Below are 19031 nucleotides of genomic sequence, written 5' to 3' on the forward strand. Positions count from 1 at the left end.
ATTGACACCCCCCTGGCTGACATAACTTTCTCAGATGCGCCACTGTCTTGTACTACTTTGGCACGCACCCGGCAGCGAGGCAACGGCGCATCAGGCAAGAGTTTGAGGAGGCTGGTAGTGATGTAGAACAGCCAGGGGGATGTCAATCAAAATCTGGGGGGCACCATTTCAATTTTCGCCTCAGGCAGCAGAAAAGCTTGAATCGGCTCTGACACTGCAGGCCACTGTAGGTCTGCAGCCTATAAGGAGCTGGGAAGGCTCGCTGCGCAGGCCGGCGTGATGACATCACTGCATCACTCTGGCCTGCGCATGTGCCCTGACCTGAGCCTGTGCAGCGCTCCGTCCGTCGTGGGAACGGGGCAAGGTAAGTACAATATATAATTTTTTTGGTGGGGGCTGTGTGGCACTAAATACAAGGGGGCAGGGTGGCACTATATACAAGAGGGGAAGAAGGGTGGCACTATATTCAAGGGGGAGCATTGTGGCACTATATACAAGGGGGAAGTAGGGTGGACTATATATAAGGGGGAGCAGGGTGGCACTATATACAAGGGGGAGCATGGTGGCACTATATACCAGGGGGGAGCAGGGTGGCACTATATACAAGGGGGAGCAGGTGGTACTATATACTAGGGGCTGTGTGGCACTATATACAAGGTGGAGCTGTGTGGAACTATATACAAGGGGCTTTGTGGCACTACTAGGGGAGAGCTGTGGCACTATCTACAAGGGGCTGTGTGTGGTTCAATCTACAGGGGTCTGTGTGTGGCACTATTTACTAATGGGGGCTGTGGGGCACTATATGCAAGGAAGGGGCTGTATGGCAATATATACAGGGGTGGATTTGTGGTGATATCTACAGGGGGGCTGGTATAGCACTATCTACAATGGAGGTGGGGGACGCTATCTTCAAGTGGAATGTGACACTGTCTATGGGGGGTGGTTATATAGCACTGTCTACAGTGGGGCTGTATGGCACAATCTACAGGGGGCACTATCTATAAGGGGGGCTGCGTGTGACACCTAGGGGGGCCCAGTCAAAAGTTTGCTATGGGGCCCAGTCTTTCCTCATTACGACGCTCTGGCTGGGAATTCAGTAGTTGAAAGCTTCTGACATAACTGTCTATAAAAGGACAGTGGCATTAGGGTCTCCTCCAGTCCCGGAGTCCCCCGCTTCATAAACAATGGCTGGGGGCTCCTGCATTGCAAAGCTACTGACATCACTGTCCATATATGTAAAGAGATGTCAGGAGCTTCCCCGGGCACGGTGCTTCAGGTTGCGCTGTGCACGGTGGGTTCGAACGACATATTCCCCTGTATGCTTATACAGTGGGATACACCGCCACCTTCCAACAGAGGTATACGTTGGAAGTCCCGACTTATCCCTCTAAGGGATGTGAATGGGGAATAACCATTGAGCACAAATCCAGTGTATTATGGTTTAATTGGTAAGGGGTCCATGACCTTTAGGGCAACAGTAAACAAGATTCTTTGGACAGAACACTAAACCTGTGACATAATTAGACATTTTCCACTATAGGGGATCAGATAGACGTGACTCAGCAGAGTTTGCCCAGTACACGGCCGGGCACAGTGGTGTGTGGAGCGCTCAGCCAGCATGACTAGGCAGAACTAGAGAACATAATAAAGGAGTGGGGAGTGACGGTGACGTGTGCTGGGTGTCATGGCGACTGGGGAAGAAACGGTTCAGGTTAGACCAGATCTGAGGCCCAGCAGCTGCTCCATTCCTGTCACATTTTACCTAAACTAGAAATGCAACATTCACATGTCTACAAGAAATATAACTGGTCTAACTAGGTATATTCAAAAAATCCCCTGTAAATAAAAGTCCTTGAGTCGTCCTCTTCTGTCAAGTTCTGTCCGCCATTTCAGCTCCCACAGCGGTTATCACCAAATGTTCCCAGAGTCCTAAACCGCAAATGTAGCGCTGTAATGGCAGCCATATTGGTTGTCTAACTGAGTTTTAACTCATTAACAGAAGAGAAGAACAGAAATATATACCAACAAGAGAAAAAAAAGATACATTTCTACAGTGATGTTTGCTGCTAAGCCAAAATATAAGAACAGACCATGAGTTTCTTAGATTACATTTTGATCAAACGGGCTTAGCCGACTTTACACCGCATAGCGACCTTTCCTTGTGGTCTCAGTGAACAAACAGAGAGCAAATATTTTATATTTTGGCTTAGCAGCAATAGATTTAAAAATATTTTGTACTTTTTGTCGCAATTTTGTGGCAATCACGGCAATAAACCACGTTTTTACTGCACTGTGTGAATATACCCTAAGGGTTTCTACCTATTTGCTCTCAGTTTGTCTACTGAGACCACATAGAAAGGTGAGCATTTTTTATCTGTTCACTTGTGTGGTGGTCTTTATTGCTCTGGTGCTGTGCCTGTGGGGGGATGTGGCCTAGAGCCAAGGAGGGCTTAGCCTGGCATCAGGGGTGCTGGGTTACTCCTCCTGTGGGTACTGTATTGTGGCAGCATTGGTTAACATGTGTTATTGCACCTAAGGGTATGTGCACACGATAGCAGGCATTTACGTCTGAAAAGACAGACTGTTTTCAGGAGAAAACAGCTGCCTCGTTTCAGACGTAAATGCTCCTCCTCGCATTTTGCGAGGCTTCTCTGACAGCCGTAAATTTTGAGCTGTGCTTCATTAAGTTCAATGAAGAACGGCTCAAATTACGTCTGAAAGAAGTGTCCTGCATATAATATATATAAGTGTCCTGCACTTCTTTTGACGAGGCTGTATTTTTACGCGTCGTCGTTTGACAGCTGTCAAACGACGACGCGTAAATGACAGGTCGTCTGCACAGTACGTCGGCAAACTCATTCAAATGAATGGGCAGATGTTTGCCGACGTATTGTAGCCCTATTTTCAGACATAAAACGAGGCATAATACGCCTCGTTTACGTCTGAAAATAGGTAGTGTGAACCCAGCCTAATAGAGTAGGGACCCAATACAGCGTGATCAAAATGTGTAGGAAGAACCTCCTGTTAATTTCTTTATATTTTGGTTTGCAGAGCAGCAATAGATCACGATATAAATGGATGTCGGGACCATGACTTTTCCTCCATTATTGGTAAAGAATAACCCAAGCTGTTTAATTATTTAAGGGATATTCCCACAATCATATTCATGGCTCATTGTCCCCACTGCTAAAATAAATAAGATAGTAAAATACAATCAATTAGCAAAAAGGAATGCTTCTCCGCTGCACAAGCAGCTCCTCGGCTTTCCATCGGCAATGTTCGGCTGTGTGACAGCCATAGCTGAGCAAGCGCAGAAGACTACCCCACTAAACCACCAATGGCAAACTTTCAGTTTGCAGATTTTGTTGCAGAAGTTTCTGCGACTGAAAATCAGTTCCATTCATCTAAATGGAACTTGCAGAAATCCATGTGCTTGCTGCAGGAACAACCCCATTCAGATGAATGAAATCAGTGGTGTAACTATAGGGGTCGCAGCGGTCGCAATTGCGACCGGGCCACGAAGCCAGGGAGGCCGGCGCCCACCCCGCACCACATCAATATAAAGTTATTATAGTAACTGGGGTCCCTGTAATAAACTACACGGGCCCTCGTTACTATAGTAACTGACAGTACATCCCTCCCTTGTTCCGAAGCGCAGCGGAGGTCCTAACGTCACAGCGCTGTGTGCAGCGCATAACGTTACAACGCTATATGCTGCGCACAACATCCCGACCCTGGATGGAGTCAGGACCTCCGCTGCGGCAGAAGAGCAGGGTAAGTTTAATACCACTGTCTGCTGGAGCTGATAGATCGGGGTCTGACTCCCAGGACCTCCGCCAATCAGCTGTTTTGAAGGGCGTGCAGCGCTCATACGAGCGCTACTTCCCCTTCATTCCGGTTACTCTCTCACACTGTGAATCCCTGACACGGACGTGTTAGCGATTTACAGCGTGAGCAAGTGAGGGAAATGAAGGGGAAGCTGCGCTTGTACGAGCGCTGCACCCCCTTCAAAACAGCAGATTGGCGGGGGTCTCGGGATTCGGACCCCAACCCATCAGCTATTGATGGCCTATCCTAAGGATAGGCCATCAATGTTTAGGGACTAGGGGCTGGACAACCCCTTTAAGCCTACCTTGTGGTAGGCTTAGATACAGGGTCCAACAAACAGTATCACACATGCACATATGCCCTGTATCTAAGCCTACCATATGTGTTATGCTGTGTTCACATCACCGCTGCCCTTCCGTTGAGGGGTTCCGTCTGAGGTTTTCGTAACCCCTCAACGGAAAGGCAACGGTGATGTAAACACAGTCTAACACATATGGTAGGTTTAGATACAGGGCCCATGTGCATGTGTGATACTGTTTTTTGGACCCTGACGGAAACATTGCTAAAGGTTTCCGTTTGTCTAAGTGGTGACAGGGTTCCGTTGTTCTTGACACAACCAATAGCACAGTTGACTGAACCCCTCAATGGGCAGCGGTGATGTGAAGAGGCCCTTTTTAATGTTTTTTTTTGTGTTTGTGTTTTTTTTACAGGTTCGGTCGTTTTGTTACGTCGAATTCAAGGACTACTTCGATGACGGCTTTTTTTATTATCAATAAAATGGTTAATGAGGGTTGTGTGTTTTTTTTTTATTTCAATAAACCTATTTTTTCTATGTCTTTGTATTTTTTTAAACTTTATTACTACCGCCTTAGTAATGGCTGCTGAGTGATTGACAGTGTCCATTACTAAGGCGGGGCTTAGTGTTAGCTGGTGAACACTAAGGCTAACACTAACCCCTGTTATTACCCCGGTACCCACCGCCACCAGGGGTGCAGGGAAGAGCCAGGTACGATCCAGTACCCGACCATCTGTAGTGATGGCAGGTCACTGGGGCGGCCGCAGGCTAGCATTATGAGGCTGGAAAAGGCCAAACACAGTGGCCCTTCCGACCCTGGTAATGCTAGGCTGCTGCTGCCGTGTTGTATCTGGCTGGTTATGAAAAATTGGGGGGACCCCACATAATTTTTAAAGAATATTTAATAAATAATTGGAAAGAACGAAGTGGGGTTCCCCCATTTTTATAACCAGCCAAATACCAGCAGGCTAGCATTACCAGGGTGGGGATGGCCACTGTTTTTGTCAATTCCAAGCTTAATAATACCAGCCTGCGGCCACACCAGCGCCCCTCCATCACTACAGATGGTCGGGTACTGGATCGTACCCGGCACTTCTTGGTACCCCTGGTGGTAGTGGGTGCAATAATGGGGGTTAGTGTTTGCCTCTTCATGCCTAACATTAGGCCCCGCCTTAGTAATGGACGTTGTCAATTAGCCAGCTGCCATTACTACGGTGGTAGTAATAAAGTTTAGAAAAATACAAAAACATAGAAAAAATATTTTATTGAAATAAAAATTCCACACACAACCCTCGTTATCCGAATTATTGAGAATAAAAAAAACCCTGTTATCGAACTAGTCCTCAAATTCGAAGTAGTCCAACAACCGAACTTGTAAAAAAACACACACACAAAAATAATTAGTAACACATAAAAAAGCAAAACAATTCTTATACTTACCTTTCCTGGGTCCAGCGCTGGAGCCGCAATGTCAGAGAGCTGGGCCCTATATCTAAGCCTATCATGTGTGATACTGTCTACTGAGCCACTGTATCCAATCCTATCCATAGCTATAGGGTTGTGTCACGATCTGTGAGTATGTGAACCCACTGGGCCGTACTGCCGTAGCGGGATAGCAGCTGGCCAAACAGTGTACCAAGTCAATGTATATATAGTCCAAGCACAAGGGTACCTGTAGTAGTTCAGACAGTAGCAACGGCTAGGCTCAGATGGGACCTTGGCAGCAGACACCAGGCGTGGTGAAACACAGCAGGCGTGACCGGTGGCACAACATGACTCCAACTTTCTAAGGCACAGGAACAAGGCAGCACGGGATACAGGTAGCAGGTACGGGAACACTGGGAACAGGATAACACTAAGGGACCATTTGCAAGACTTGTATATATATTGTATATATGTACTGAGCATTGTTCTGGTGCTGTATTTATGTACTGAGCTTGGTTCTGGTTCCATATTTATTGCTGTGCTTCCAGTGCACACAGTGAGTATTCATGTCTATGATACTGAATGTGCACAAATAGATCTACAATTAATATGTGTAATATACATGCAGATTTTATGCAGCATTTGATCAGGATTTTTATAAATCATATTTACTTGTATAAAATAGATTTTTATAACATGTGAATATAAAAATTATATTGTTTTTTGCTATCTGTCCTCTATCATTCTATAGGACGTGTGGGAGTGCCGTTTCACTGTTCGCCTCAGGCAGCAGAAGGGATAGGTGCAACACTGCAGGGTGGTTGTAATAACCTAGAAAATATTTGATGCCAAAATGTTCATCCATGTTCTTACACACCAACTAAAATCTGGGGTCAATTTTACTTCTGAATGCTACAGTAAGCTGACATTGCCCCATGCCTAATTTCTTGATTCGGATAGCTAGTGAGCTCCTATGTCTTGGGACTGATGGTCATCTAAACCCAGCAGCTGACGTCTTTATCTCGTGTATTTCATAAAAATGGATAAACCTTCTAAAATACAGAAGTGAAACTGATGACTTATGAAGCGTGATGTCTAAATTTTTTTTTTTTTTAAATTGTCTTTTAGTTTCAGGAGGTGATATATTATGCAGGATTTTAATATATTAGAAGGAGGCTAGTAAATTAAATCCATGTGGAACTATTAACCCCTTGGAGACACGACCAACTGGAGTTTTTACATTTTCATTTTTTTCCTCCCCGCCTTCCAAAAGCCATAACCTCTTTGTTTTTTCGTCGACATAGCCGTATGAGGGCTTGGTTTTTGCGGGACAAGTTGTAGTTTGTCATGGCACCATTTATTCTATGGTATAATGTACTGGGAAGCTTAAAAAAATTATTTGTGGGGTGAAATGGGAAAAAAAACAGTGATTACGCCATTTTTTTGGGGGTTTTGTTTTTATGGCGTCCATCAGGTGGTAAAAATATGCACCTTATTCTACTGGTTGATGGTTGATATGATTACGGCAATACAAAATTTATATGTTTTGGTTTATGTTTTACCACTTTTAAAAAAAACGATTTGCTAAAAAAACAAAAAATGTTTTGTGTCGCCATGTTCTGAGAGCCATAACTTTTTCATTTTTCTGTCAATTTAGCAATATGAGGGCTTAATTTTTTCGAGGCGAGCTGTAGTTTTCACCGATACCATTTTGGGGCATATGCGACTTTTTGATCACTTTTTATTATATTTTTTGGAGAGCTATGGTGTTCAAAAAATAGCAATTTGCGTGATTTATAATTTTATTTTTTTACGGCGTTCACCAAGCGGTTTAAACAACACTATATTGTGATACTTCTGACTTTTATGAACGCGGCAATACCAGTTATGTTAACTTTTAATTTTTTTAACATTACTTTAGGGGAAAAATGGGAAAAGGTTTTTTTTTAATATTTAATAGTTTTGGGTTTTTTTTAAACATTAAAAAAACTTTATTTAACTCTTTTTTTACTTTTTTTATTAGTCCCCCTAGGAGACTCGAAGCAGCGATCATTGGATCGCTTGCATGATATACTGCAATGCTATTGTATTGCAGTATATCGTCATACTGAAGCCCTACCAGAGGCAGAGCTTCAAAGGAGTACAAAGATGGCAGACCTGGGTACCCCCCTTGATTCTAACAATTTAAATGCCGCAGTCACAATTGACCGCGGCATTTAAGGTGTTAAACGGGCGGATTCCGGAGTGAGGTGTCGGCTGTGTAACACAACCGTTACCTGCTGAGTATGGAGCGCACTCAGCCCATGAGCGTGCTCCATACTTCCCCTTGGCGACATTTCAGTAATAGTACGTCGTATGTCGCCAAGAGGTTAAATACCTAATTGTATTCTAAAATATTGTATGGAATACTCAGTTATATCAAAACCCCTAATTGCTCTGGACAGTGAGCGGCTGCCTTTGAGATGTGCAACTGTCAGTATTTGGGAGTGCAGATCTCAACGGTATTGACAGATTATTATCTTAATTTAGACCCTTTATTTGTGAGATTTAGAAATAAACTGGACACCTGGTGTGGGTTGCCCTTATCTATAGTGGGCCGTGCTAATCTTATAAAGATGGTGTGTATGCATCAATTTCTCTATCTTCTCTATAACTCTCCAGTTTGGATACCCCAATGTTTTTTTTATCACAGTCAGTAGGTTGTTCAGAGATCTTATATGGATCGTGGACATGTACGTATTAAATTAGACACCATGCAAAGTTCTAAGACGGACGGAGGATTAGCGGTCCCTAATCCTGGGATTTATTATTTGGCACAGCTGCAACATCTTCAGGGATGGGGGGCTAGATGATCACAAATCTACTCGAGACATGCTAAAAAAAATTCATACAATGTGATAATCTTTGTGCAGTGCTTGAGACTAATAAGTTTCAGATACATTCTAGACAGTTTCCCACTGTACACCAATTTCATAGAATATGAGAGAGGACGAAGACCCTTCAGGGTGTAACAGGACATACTCAAATAACCCCCATTCGGGATAACCCGGGCTTACCAGAAGTTGCTAACTTGGAGGGTTTTGGCAGATGGAAATATAAGGGTATTAGTTGGTGCCGTGGAAGTCAATGGCTCAAAATGTATTAGACTGAAATTTAGACAAGTGTTCCAACAGACACTCACGCCAGGAACTTTATCCAGCATCCTAATCAGGATATTTCATACCGATATATATCGAGAGAGGAGAAGAAAATACACAGACGCTGCTGGTATGCTCAAAATACTCCTCTGGGGGTTTATTGCCAAACTCAATTACAATAATATCATTCAAAAGGGGTGTAGGCTTGAGGATAACCAATCAGAGGCAATGTGACAATATTTATTATTCAGCCAATAGCAGACCATAAAAATATTTCAAGTACATAATTATAATTCTTCATTAAAATGCTGACATCAGGTGACACCTGGAGACAAACATACAATGGGGTGTTGTTAACTGTTCTTTCCCAATAGGGAGATAACGACAAATAGTTGCATTTTATGTCTGGGCGTTCAGCCAACCCGCTAGCATAGATGTATGAAGACCATATTATGAACACATAAAGAGAACACATTTCTTTGAGACTCGAGCAGAACTATGTAGAGGAAAGGTCATTAAAATAATGGAGAATACATATTTTAGTAATTCGGCATCCTGCTTGATAATTCATAATGTAATTTAATACAAAGAATATAAGCAAATAAACCATTCTTCACAGTGGATAACTCAATTGTATAAAGAAGGGGTAATGAAACAATTTTCTGATCTACAATCTTCTTCGCCTTGCCGAGATCTTCCTTTTTTGTATACCTACAGTTGAGACATGTTCTGGAGGCAGAAATCCACATTGGAGATTCAATTCTGTGCACTAATAATCCTGTTGTTACTATTGTGGGTTCTGCAGAAATCTAAAAGCCTTATATCTGTTGTATATAAATTCCTATTGGAAAAGGTTCATTCCAATTCCCCCTTAGCCGTTAAGGAAAAGTGGGAGAGAGATCTCGGTCTGATAGAAGATGGGCAGTGGCAAGAGATTGTTGCATATACGTCAAGATTGTCGCTTAGTGAGGCACATAGAATATTACAGTTATATCTGCTCCATAGGGTATATAAAACCCCCAAGTTCTTATTTGACATAGGACTGAGAGACTCTCCCATGTACAATAGATGTAAGACTGCCAGCGCTGACCTTATACACATGATGTGGTCGTGCCAAGAACTTGAGCGTTTTTGGGCTGAAGTGGTGAATGTCATTAATTCAGTTTATTCTATCAATATTCTAATGTCGCCGGATCTTTGCATTTTGGGACATGTAGATGACTTGCCGGACTCTGAGGTGATTAAAACAGTTATAGTCTAATGCTATACATGGCGAGGAAGCTGATTGCTCAAAAATGGTTGCAAGAAATACCCCCTACACGGCAAGAATTTGTAGATAAAATAAATTGGCTCGTTGGTATGGAAAAGCCTATATATCTAAAAAGGGGATCTGTGAAAAATTTTGAAGAAATATGGGCCCTGTGGTTAGATAAATCAGGCCTAGCCTCCTGTACTATGACTCGAGACGGAATAATAGGGAATGTTCCTGATTAGCTGTATTCATTAACTTTGAATATTTTGGTTGTGTCTTTGATATAGATGATACTCGCAATGCATAATTCCTGATATTGTGGTGGAATAGGTTAACATATGTATAAATCGCATGATTATGTATAATGTACATGTTTTGGAATGATTTGCAAATGTTTCAGGTGCACCAGGGAGGGGAGGGAGAGGTTGGGGTGGGAATTCGTTGGCAATAGGTCGCAGTATCTACGCAATTCTGGTAATGTGCTATTCTCTTTATGTCATTAATAGATACATGTCTTTAAGGGGTATGTAGGTTTTTTGTTATCTGTTTGTTGACAAAATCTTTAATAAAGAATTAATTGATTAAAAAACAAACAAACACCCTCTCTATTTTATTCACTTTGTATCCAGGACATGTCTTCAGTATATTACTCTCTCAGAGGTAGGCAGGTGTGGTACGGATTGAACTTTCTTGACTGAAATGTACATAGAAAGGGCTCATTTACAAGACAAAGGATTATAAATACTGACACTTAGGCACTGTCACGAAGGGTCTGTGGACCCACTGGGCTGTACCGCCTTGGCGGTAAGGCAGCTGGCAAACAGGGAGCAGGTGACTGTCTATAGTTCTATAGGTACCTGTGGCAGCTCAGACAGCAGCAGGGCAGGCTCGGCTGGGACTTAGGTAGCAGGCGGACGTCAGGCGAGGTGAAACAGGTCAGACGTGGATGCAGCACGACACGACTTTGGCACAGCTCTGTGCTAGACCAGGAAGATATGGATTGCTAGGAATAGAAACTGGAAACAAGTATAGGGACATGGACTGGAACAGGGACTGGAACAGGAAACACACTAGGAGGCCATCACATAGACAAACTGTTAGGGATCTGCCAGGTACTACGTCTAGGTATACTCCTGGGATTAATCAATCCACACCTGAGGCCAGACCTGTTCGACTGACACCATCTCCCACCAACCAGGGTGGCAGGCTCAGGAGTGGGAGAGCCTATCGCGGCCTGGTCAGTCAGAGTTAGCTCCGCCCCCTGTCCTTTATTACCTGCTGTGTTCTCCTCCTCAGTGCTTGTAATTCTTTTGGATTCCTGGCCCCACTGCTGCTTGCTCCAGCCTGCTTCTGCCGTGCTTCTGCCTTGCTGCTGTTCTGCTTAACCTGCTTTGCTTTGCCTCCGGCTTGCTTCCTCCTCCGTGCTCACTTGGGTATACTCCACCTTATCCTGGTCCTGACTACTCATTCACCGCTCCGTTTCCTCGCGGCGTTCCGTGGGCTACTGCCCCTTCCCTTGCGTGTTCCCTGTTTGTTTTCCCGTGCACTTAGACAGAGTAGGGACCGCCGCCCAGTTGTACCCCGTCGCCTAGGGCGGGTCGTTGCAAGTAGGCAGGGACAGGTCGGTGGGTAGATTAGGGCTCACTTTCCCTTCACCTCCTTCCTGCCATTACACAAACTTTAGGGAACACAACAACGCTCAGGCATAGAACTAGGGAGCTGGACTCCTCTTATAGTCCAGGATACTCACGGGTCAAAGTTCGTCCATAAGGTCCGGTGCGCGCGCTGCCCCTTTAAGAGCGGGCACTAGCGTGCGCGTGCACCCTGCGGGATCCGGCAGAGGTGAGTGAACACGAGCGCTGGCGTCTCCTGAGGAGGCTGGGGCCAGCGCTTGCCGATTCGTGGCTGTGGCTGTCAGGGGGAGGATGGAGCTGACAGCCCGCAGCCACGGACATTACAGGCACTCTATATGCCACTGTGTGGTGTCCCCATAAATAGCTCCATAAATTGGCAATATGGAGTTGGAGCGATATAATGTGAAATTTCACAAGACGAGAAGTAAAGAATGAGTTCCTGTGTTTCTTTAGTATTCTCTCCCCTATTATATATTTACTCTGACCATTTGTTAATCTGGAATATTTGATAATCTGTCATCTCACATATTTTTTTATTGATTTTTTTAATGGAATTTTCTGGTACTAATGCCAAAAACAGATACATATCCCATTAGCAGAAAGCAGAAAACCCTTTCCTTTGAGACATATCTTCTGACAGGATCTGATTACGGCGTAACTATATGAGGGTGCAGCGGTAGCAGTCGCACCCAAACCCTGGTATCTGAGGGGCTCCAAAGGCCCAACTGCCACATAAGAAGACACTATTTTATAAATGGCACATTGTATGTGGGGGCCCTGTTACAGATTTTGCATTGGGGAACAGGAGCTTCAAGTTCCTCTTATAAATCCATTCCTTGATGGGGCATCACTTTGAAATAATCATCACACATTTATTATCTGGTTGGAATGAACATGTTGAATTTGCAATACTTTGTCACTGTTCAGTTACTGTACATTTTAAATGCTTTCTCAAGCAGGTTTTAAATTACAACATATTTCCTGCCTGATGTTTTCATTTCTTACTATTGGTCAGCAGTGACCTGATATGTGCGGTGACTAATGGTCATCTAAGGACATCTGCTGATTGTGCAAAGAGAAATTGCATTACTTTTATTACAATAACTAATAAAACTTGTCAAACAATTCAAGTGTAATCTATCATATACAATATGAACCATAGTGCAGCAATAGGTAATGGTCCTGGGTTTAAAAAGTTTCTACTGCTGATGAGAGCTCAAGTCATAATCATAGAGATTCCAGTTTTTATAGCTAGGATTGAAGAATGCTTATCTAATGGTATCTCATGTTAGGAAATGTGAAGAGGCATAAGTGCTATATGTGTTCATAGATACTGATTGCGTTTTGTATAAATAATATTTGGGTGAAAATGACATTTAAGGAGGATCTGTCAGCTCTCCTGTGTGGTACAGTAAAGAGTTCCTGACAGCTCTCCTGTGTGGTGTAGTATAGAGGACCTGTCAGCTCTCCTGTGTGGTGTAGTATAGAGGATCTGTCAGCTCTCCTATGTGATGTGATGTAGTATAGAGGACCTGTCAGCTCTCCTGTGTGGTGTAGTATAGAGGATCTGTCAGCTCTCCTGTGCGGTGTAGTATAGAGGATCTGTCAGCTCTCCTGTGTAGTGTAGTATAGAGGACCTGTCAGCTCTCCTGTGTGGAGTAGTATAGAGTTCCTGTCAGCTCTCCTGTGTGGTGTGGTGTAGTATAAAGGGTCTGTCAGCTCTCCTGTGTGGTGTAGTATAGAGGACCGGTCAGCTCTCCTGTGTGGTGTAGTATAGAGGACCTGTCAGCTCTCCTGTGTGGTGTAGTATAGAGTTCCTGTCAGCTCTCCTGTGTGGTGTAGTGTAAAGGGTCTGTCAGCTCTCCTGTGTGGTACAGTAAAGAAAACTTGTCAAGTTTCCTGTGTGGTACAGTGACGAAAACTTGTCAGCTCTCCTGTGTGGTGTAGTATAGAGGAGCTGTCAGTTCCCCTGTGTCATGTAGTATTGAGGATCTGTCAGCTCTCCTGTGTGGTGTAGTATAGAGGAGCTGGCAGCTCTCCTGCATGGTGTAGTATAGAGGAGCTGTCAGCTCTCCTGTGTGGTGTGGTGTAGTATAGAGGAGCTGTCAGCTCTCCTGTGTGGTGTAGTATAGAGGATCTGTCAGCTCCCCTGTGTGGTGTAGTATAGAAGATCTGTCAGTTCTCCTGTGTGGTGTAGTATAGAGGAGCTGTCAGCTCTCCTGTGTGGTGTAGTATAGAGGATCTGTCATCTCCCCTGTGTGGTGTAGTATAGAGGATCTGTCAGTTCTCCTGTGTGGTGTAGTATAGAGGAGCTGTCAGCTCTCCTGTGTGGTGTAGTATAGAGGATCTGTCATCTCCCCTGTGTGGTGTAGTATAGAGGATCTGTCAGTTCTCCTGTGTGGTGTAGTATAGAGGATCTGTCATCTCCCCTGTGTGGTGTAGTATAGAGGATCCGTCAGCTCTCCTGTGTAGTGTAGTATAGAGGAGCTGTCAGCTCTCCTGTGTGGTGTAGTATAGAGGGTCTGAGCTGACACATCCTTTATACTACATCACACCACACAGGAGAGCTGACATATCCTCTATACTACATCACACCACACAGGAGAGCTGACATATCCTCTATACTACATCACACTACACTGGAGAGCTGACATATCCTCTATACTGCATTACACCACACAGAGGAGCTAATAGATCCTATATACGACATCACACCACACAGGAGAGCTGACAGATCCTGTATACTGCACCACACAGTTGAGCTGACAGATCCTCCATACTGCACCACACAGGAGAGCTGACATATCTTCTATATCACACCACACAGGAGAGCTGACAGATCCTCTATACTACAGCTCACATGAGAGCAGACATATCCTCTATACTACATCACATCACATAGGAGAGCTGACAGATCCTCTATACTGCACCACACATGAGAGCTGGCATATCCTCCATACTACACCACACCACACAGGAGAGCTGACAGATCCTCTATACTACAGCACACAGGAGAGCTGGCATATCCTCTATACTACAACACACCACACAGGAGAGCTGACAGACCCTCTATACTACACCTTACAGGAGAGCTGACATATCCGCTATACTACATCACACCACACAGGAGAGCTGACAGATCCTCTATACTACATCACACTACACAGGAGAGCTGCCATATCCACTATACTACATCACACCACACAGGAGAGCTGACAGACCATCTATACTACACCACAAGGGAGAGGTGACAGATCCTCTATACTACACCACACAGGAGAGCTGGCAGGTCCTCTATATTACACCACTACACTACACAGGAGAACTGACAGACCCGCTATACTACACCACACGGGAGAGCTGGCAGGTCCTCTTGACTGTACTACTCAGGAAAGAGAACTGACAGACCCTCTATACTACACCACACAGGAGAGCTGGCAGGTCCGCTTTACTGTACCACACAGGAGAGCTAACAACTTCTATATTACACCATACTGCACAGGAGATCTGACATACCCTCTATACTACACCATACAGGAGAGCTGACATATCCTCTATACTACACCACACAGGAGAGCTGACAAACCCTCTATGCTACACCACACAGGAGAGCTGACAGATCCTCTATATTACACTATACAGAAGAGCTTACAGATTCTCTATATTACACTACACCACACAGGAGATCTGACATACCCTCTATACCACTGGCGTAGCTATAGGGGTCACAGCGGTCGCAATTGCGACCGGGCCCCGAAGCCAGGGGGGCCCACGGCCCCCCGCACCACATCAATAAAAAGTTACTATAGTAACTCGGGCCGCGGGCCCCTGTTACTATAGTAACATACTTTACTTACCTTCCTGGTTCCGGATCGCAGCGGAGGTCCTGACGTCAAGCGCTGTGCGCAGCGCATGACGTCACAGCGCTATGCCGCCGCGCACAGCATCGAGACTACAGAACTCCCGCCGCGGCCGAAGAGGAAGGTAAGGTTAGCCCTGACTGGCGGGGTCTCACTCCCGGGACCCGCCAATCAGCTGTTTTGAAGGGGCCGCAGCACTCGTACGAGAGCTGCTCCCCTTCATTCCGGTCACACTGTGAATCGGTGTCGGCGATTCACAGTGTGGGCGAGTAGTGAAATGAAGGGGAAGCAGCTCTCGTACGAGTGCTGCGGCCCCTTCAAAACAGCTGATTTGCGGGTCCCGGGCGACACATCAGCTATTGATGGCCTATCCTGTGGATAGGCCATCAATGTTTAGGGACTGCACAACCCCTAAGCCTACGATGTAGCAGCCTTAGGGGGCCCATGAGACAGGATCACAGATTGTGTGATCCTGTCTGCTGGGACCTGTATCTAAGCCAATCACATGGTAGGCTTAGATACATGGCCCATGCGTGATCCTGTCTGCTGGGCCCTGTATCTAAGCCTACCACACTGTAGGTTTAGATACAGGGCCCCAGCACACAGTAATCTTATACTGTATAAGATTACTGTCTGCTGGACCCTGTATCTAAGCCTACCTTGTGGTAGGCTTAGATACAGGGTCCCACAGACAGTATCACACATGGGCCCTGTATCTAAGCCTTAGGGTATGTGCACAGACACTAATTACGTCCATAATTGACGGACGTATTTCGGCCGCAAGTACCGGACCGAACACAGTGCAGGGAGCCGGGCTCCTAGCATTATAGTTATGTACGACGCTAGGAGTCCCTGCCTCGCTGCAGGACAACTGTCCCATACTGTAATCATGTTTTCAGTACGGGACAGTTGTCCGGCAGCGAGGCAGGGACTCCTAGCGTCGTACATAAGTATGATGCTAGGAGCCCGGCTCCCTGCACTGTGTTCGGTCCGGTACTTGCGGCCGAAATATGTCCGTCAATTACGGACGTAATTAGTGTGTGTGCACATACCCTAACACATGTGTTACTAATCATTTTTTGTGTGTTTTCTTACAGGTTCGGTCGTTGGACTACGTCGGATTCCAGGACTACTTCGATGACGGCTTTTTTGTTATTATCAATAAAATGGTTAATGAGGGCTGTGTGGTTTTTTTTTTATTTCAATAAAATATTTTTTCTATGTCTTTGTGTTTTTTTTTTTAAACTATATTACTACCGCCTTAGTAATGGCCGCCGGCTGATTGACAGCATCCATTGCTAAGGCGGGGCTTAGTGTTAGCGGATGCAGAGGCTAACACTAACCCCCTTTATTACACCGGTACCCACCTCCACCAGGGGTGCTGGGAAGAGCCGGGTACGATCTAGTACCTCACCATCTTTTAGTGATGGTCGGCCACTGGGGTGGCCGCAGGCTGGTATTATCAGGAGGGGAAAGGCCAAAAACAGTGGCCCTTCCCATCCTGGTAATGCTGCCTGCTGCTGCTTTATTGTATCTGGCTGGTTATGAAAATGGGGGGGACCCGACGTCATTTAAAAAAAGAAAAAATAATTGGAAAGAACGATGTCGGGTCCCCCCCAATTTTCATAACCAGCCAGATACAACACAGCAGCAGCAGGCAGTATTACAAGGGTGGGAAGGGCCACTGTTTTTGGCCTTCCCCAGCCTAATACTACCAGCCTGCGGCCACCCCGGTGCCTGCCCGTCACTACAGATGGTCGGGTACTGGTTTGTACCCGGCTCTTCCCAGTACCCCTGGTGGCGGTGGGTACCGGGGTAAAAATGGGGGTTAGTGTAGCTTCTGCACCGGCTAACATTAAGCCCCGCTTTAGTGATGGAGGTTGTCAATCAGCCAGCGGCCATTACTAAGGCGGTGATAATAAAGTTTAAAAAGATACAAGCACATAGAAAAAATATTTTATTGAAATAAAAAAACACAACCCTCATTAACCATTTTATTGAGAATAAAAAAAACGCTGTCATTGAAGTCCTCGAATCCGAAGTCCAACAACCGAACCTGTAAAAAAAACACAAACACAAAAATAATCAGTAACACATAAAGAAGCAAAATTATTATTCTTACCTGTCCTGGGTCCAGCGCTGGAGACGTAATGTCAGCGAGCTGGGCCCTGTATCTAATCCTATCATGTGTGATACAGTCTGCTGAGCTGTGTATCTAATCCAATCATGTATGATACTGTCTGCTGGGCCCTGTATCTAATCCTATCATGTGTGATACTGTCTGCTGAGCCACTGTATCTAATCCTATCATGTGTGATACTGTCTGCTGAGCCACTGTATCTAATCCTATCATGTGTGATACTGTCTGCTGAGCCACTGTATCTAATCCTATAACGTGTGGTACTGTCTGCTGAGCCACTGTATCTAATCCTATCATGTGTGATACTGTCTGCTGAGCCACTGTATCTAATCCTATCATGTGTGATACTGTCTGCTGAGCCACTGTATCTAATCCTATCATGTGTGGTACTGTCTGCTGAGCCACTGTATCTAATCCTATCATGTGTGATACTGTCTGCTGAGCCACTGTATCTAATCCTATTATGTGTGGTACTGTCTGCTGAGCCACTGTATCTAATCCTATCATGTGTGGTACTGTCTGCTGAGCCACTGTATCTAATCCTATCATGTGTGATACTGTCTGCTGGGCCACTGTATCTAATCCTATCATGTGTGATACTGTCTGCTGAGCTGTGTATCTAATCCTATCATGTGTGATACTGCCTACTGAGCCACTGTATCTAATCCTATCATGTGTGATACTGTCTGCTGAGCCACTGTATCTAATCCTATCCATAGTTTATAGGGTCGTAGTGCTATAGATATTCTATGCTGTCTCATATACACACTTTTTTTGGGGCGGACACACATGTATTGGGGCTATTTCCCTGACATTTTAAGCCCTGAGGGTATGTTCACACGGCAGCGTCTGTTACGGCTGAAATTACTGTGCTGTTTTCAGGAGAAAACAGCACCGTAATTTCAGCCGTAATGGCATGTGCAGGCGTCTTTCGCTGCGTCCATTACGGAAGTAATTGAAGCTGGTTTTCCATGGAGTCCATGGAAAACGGCTCCATTTACGTCTGAAGAAGTGACAGGCACTTTTTTACGCGCCGCCTTTTGACAGCGGCGCGTAAAAAAAAATGACCGTCGGCACAGAACATCGTAAGAACCATTCAAATGAATGGGCAGATGTTTGCCGACGCTTTTGAGCCGCATTTTCGGACGTAATTCAATGCTAAAACGCCCGAATTACGTCCGTAAATAGTGTGTGTGTGAACCCAGCCTTAGTGACGCCCCGGCTGCTAGTGCTGCATTGTTGGGTCACTTAGGAGACCCAGCGATGCAGCTGAAAGCGGACCGTCGGCCATGAGAAGTTTGCGGGGGGGGGGGGCCCAGTAAGAATTTTTGCATCGGGGCCCATGAGCCTCTAGCTACGCCCCTGCTCTATACTACTCCATACAGGGGAGCTGACAGATCCTCTATATTACACCACACAAGAGAGCTGATATATCCTCTATACTACACCATACAAGAGAG

The sequence above is a fragment of the Rhinoderma darwinii genome, chromosome 10 (genome assembly GCF_050947455.1).
Source record: "Rhinoderma darwinii isolate aRhiDar2 chromosome 10, aRhiDar2.hap1, whole genome shotgun sequence".
Taxonomy (NCBI): domain Eukaryota; kingdom Metazoa; phylum Chordata; class Amphibia; order Anura; family Rhinodermatidae; genus Rhinoderma; species Rhinoderma darwinii.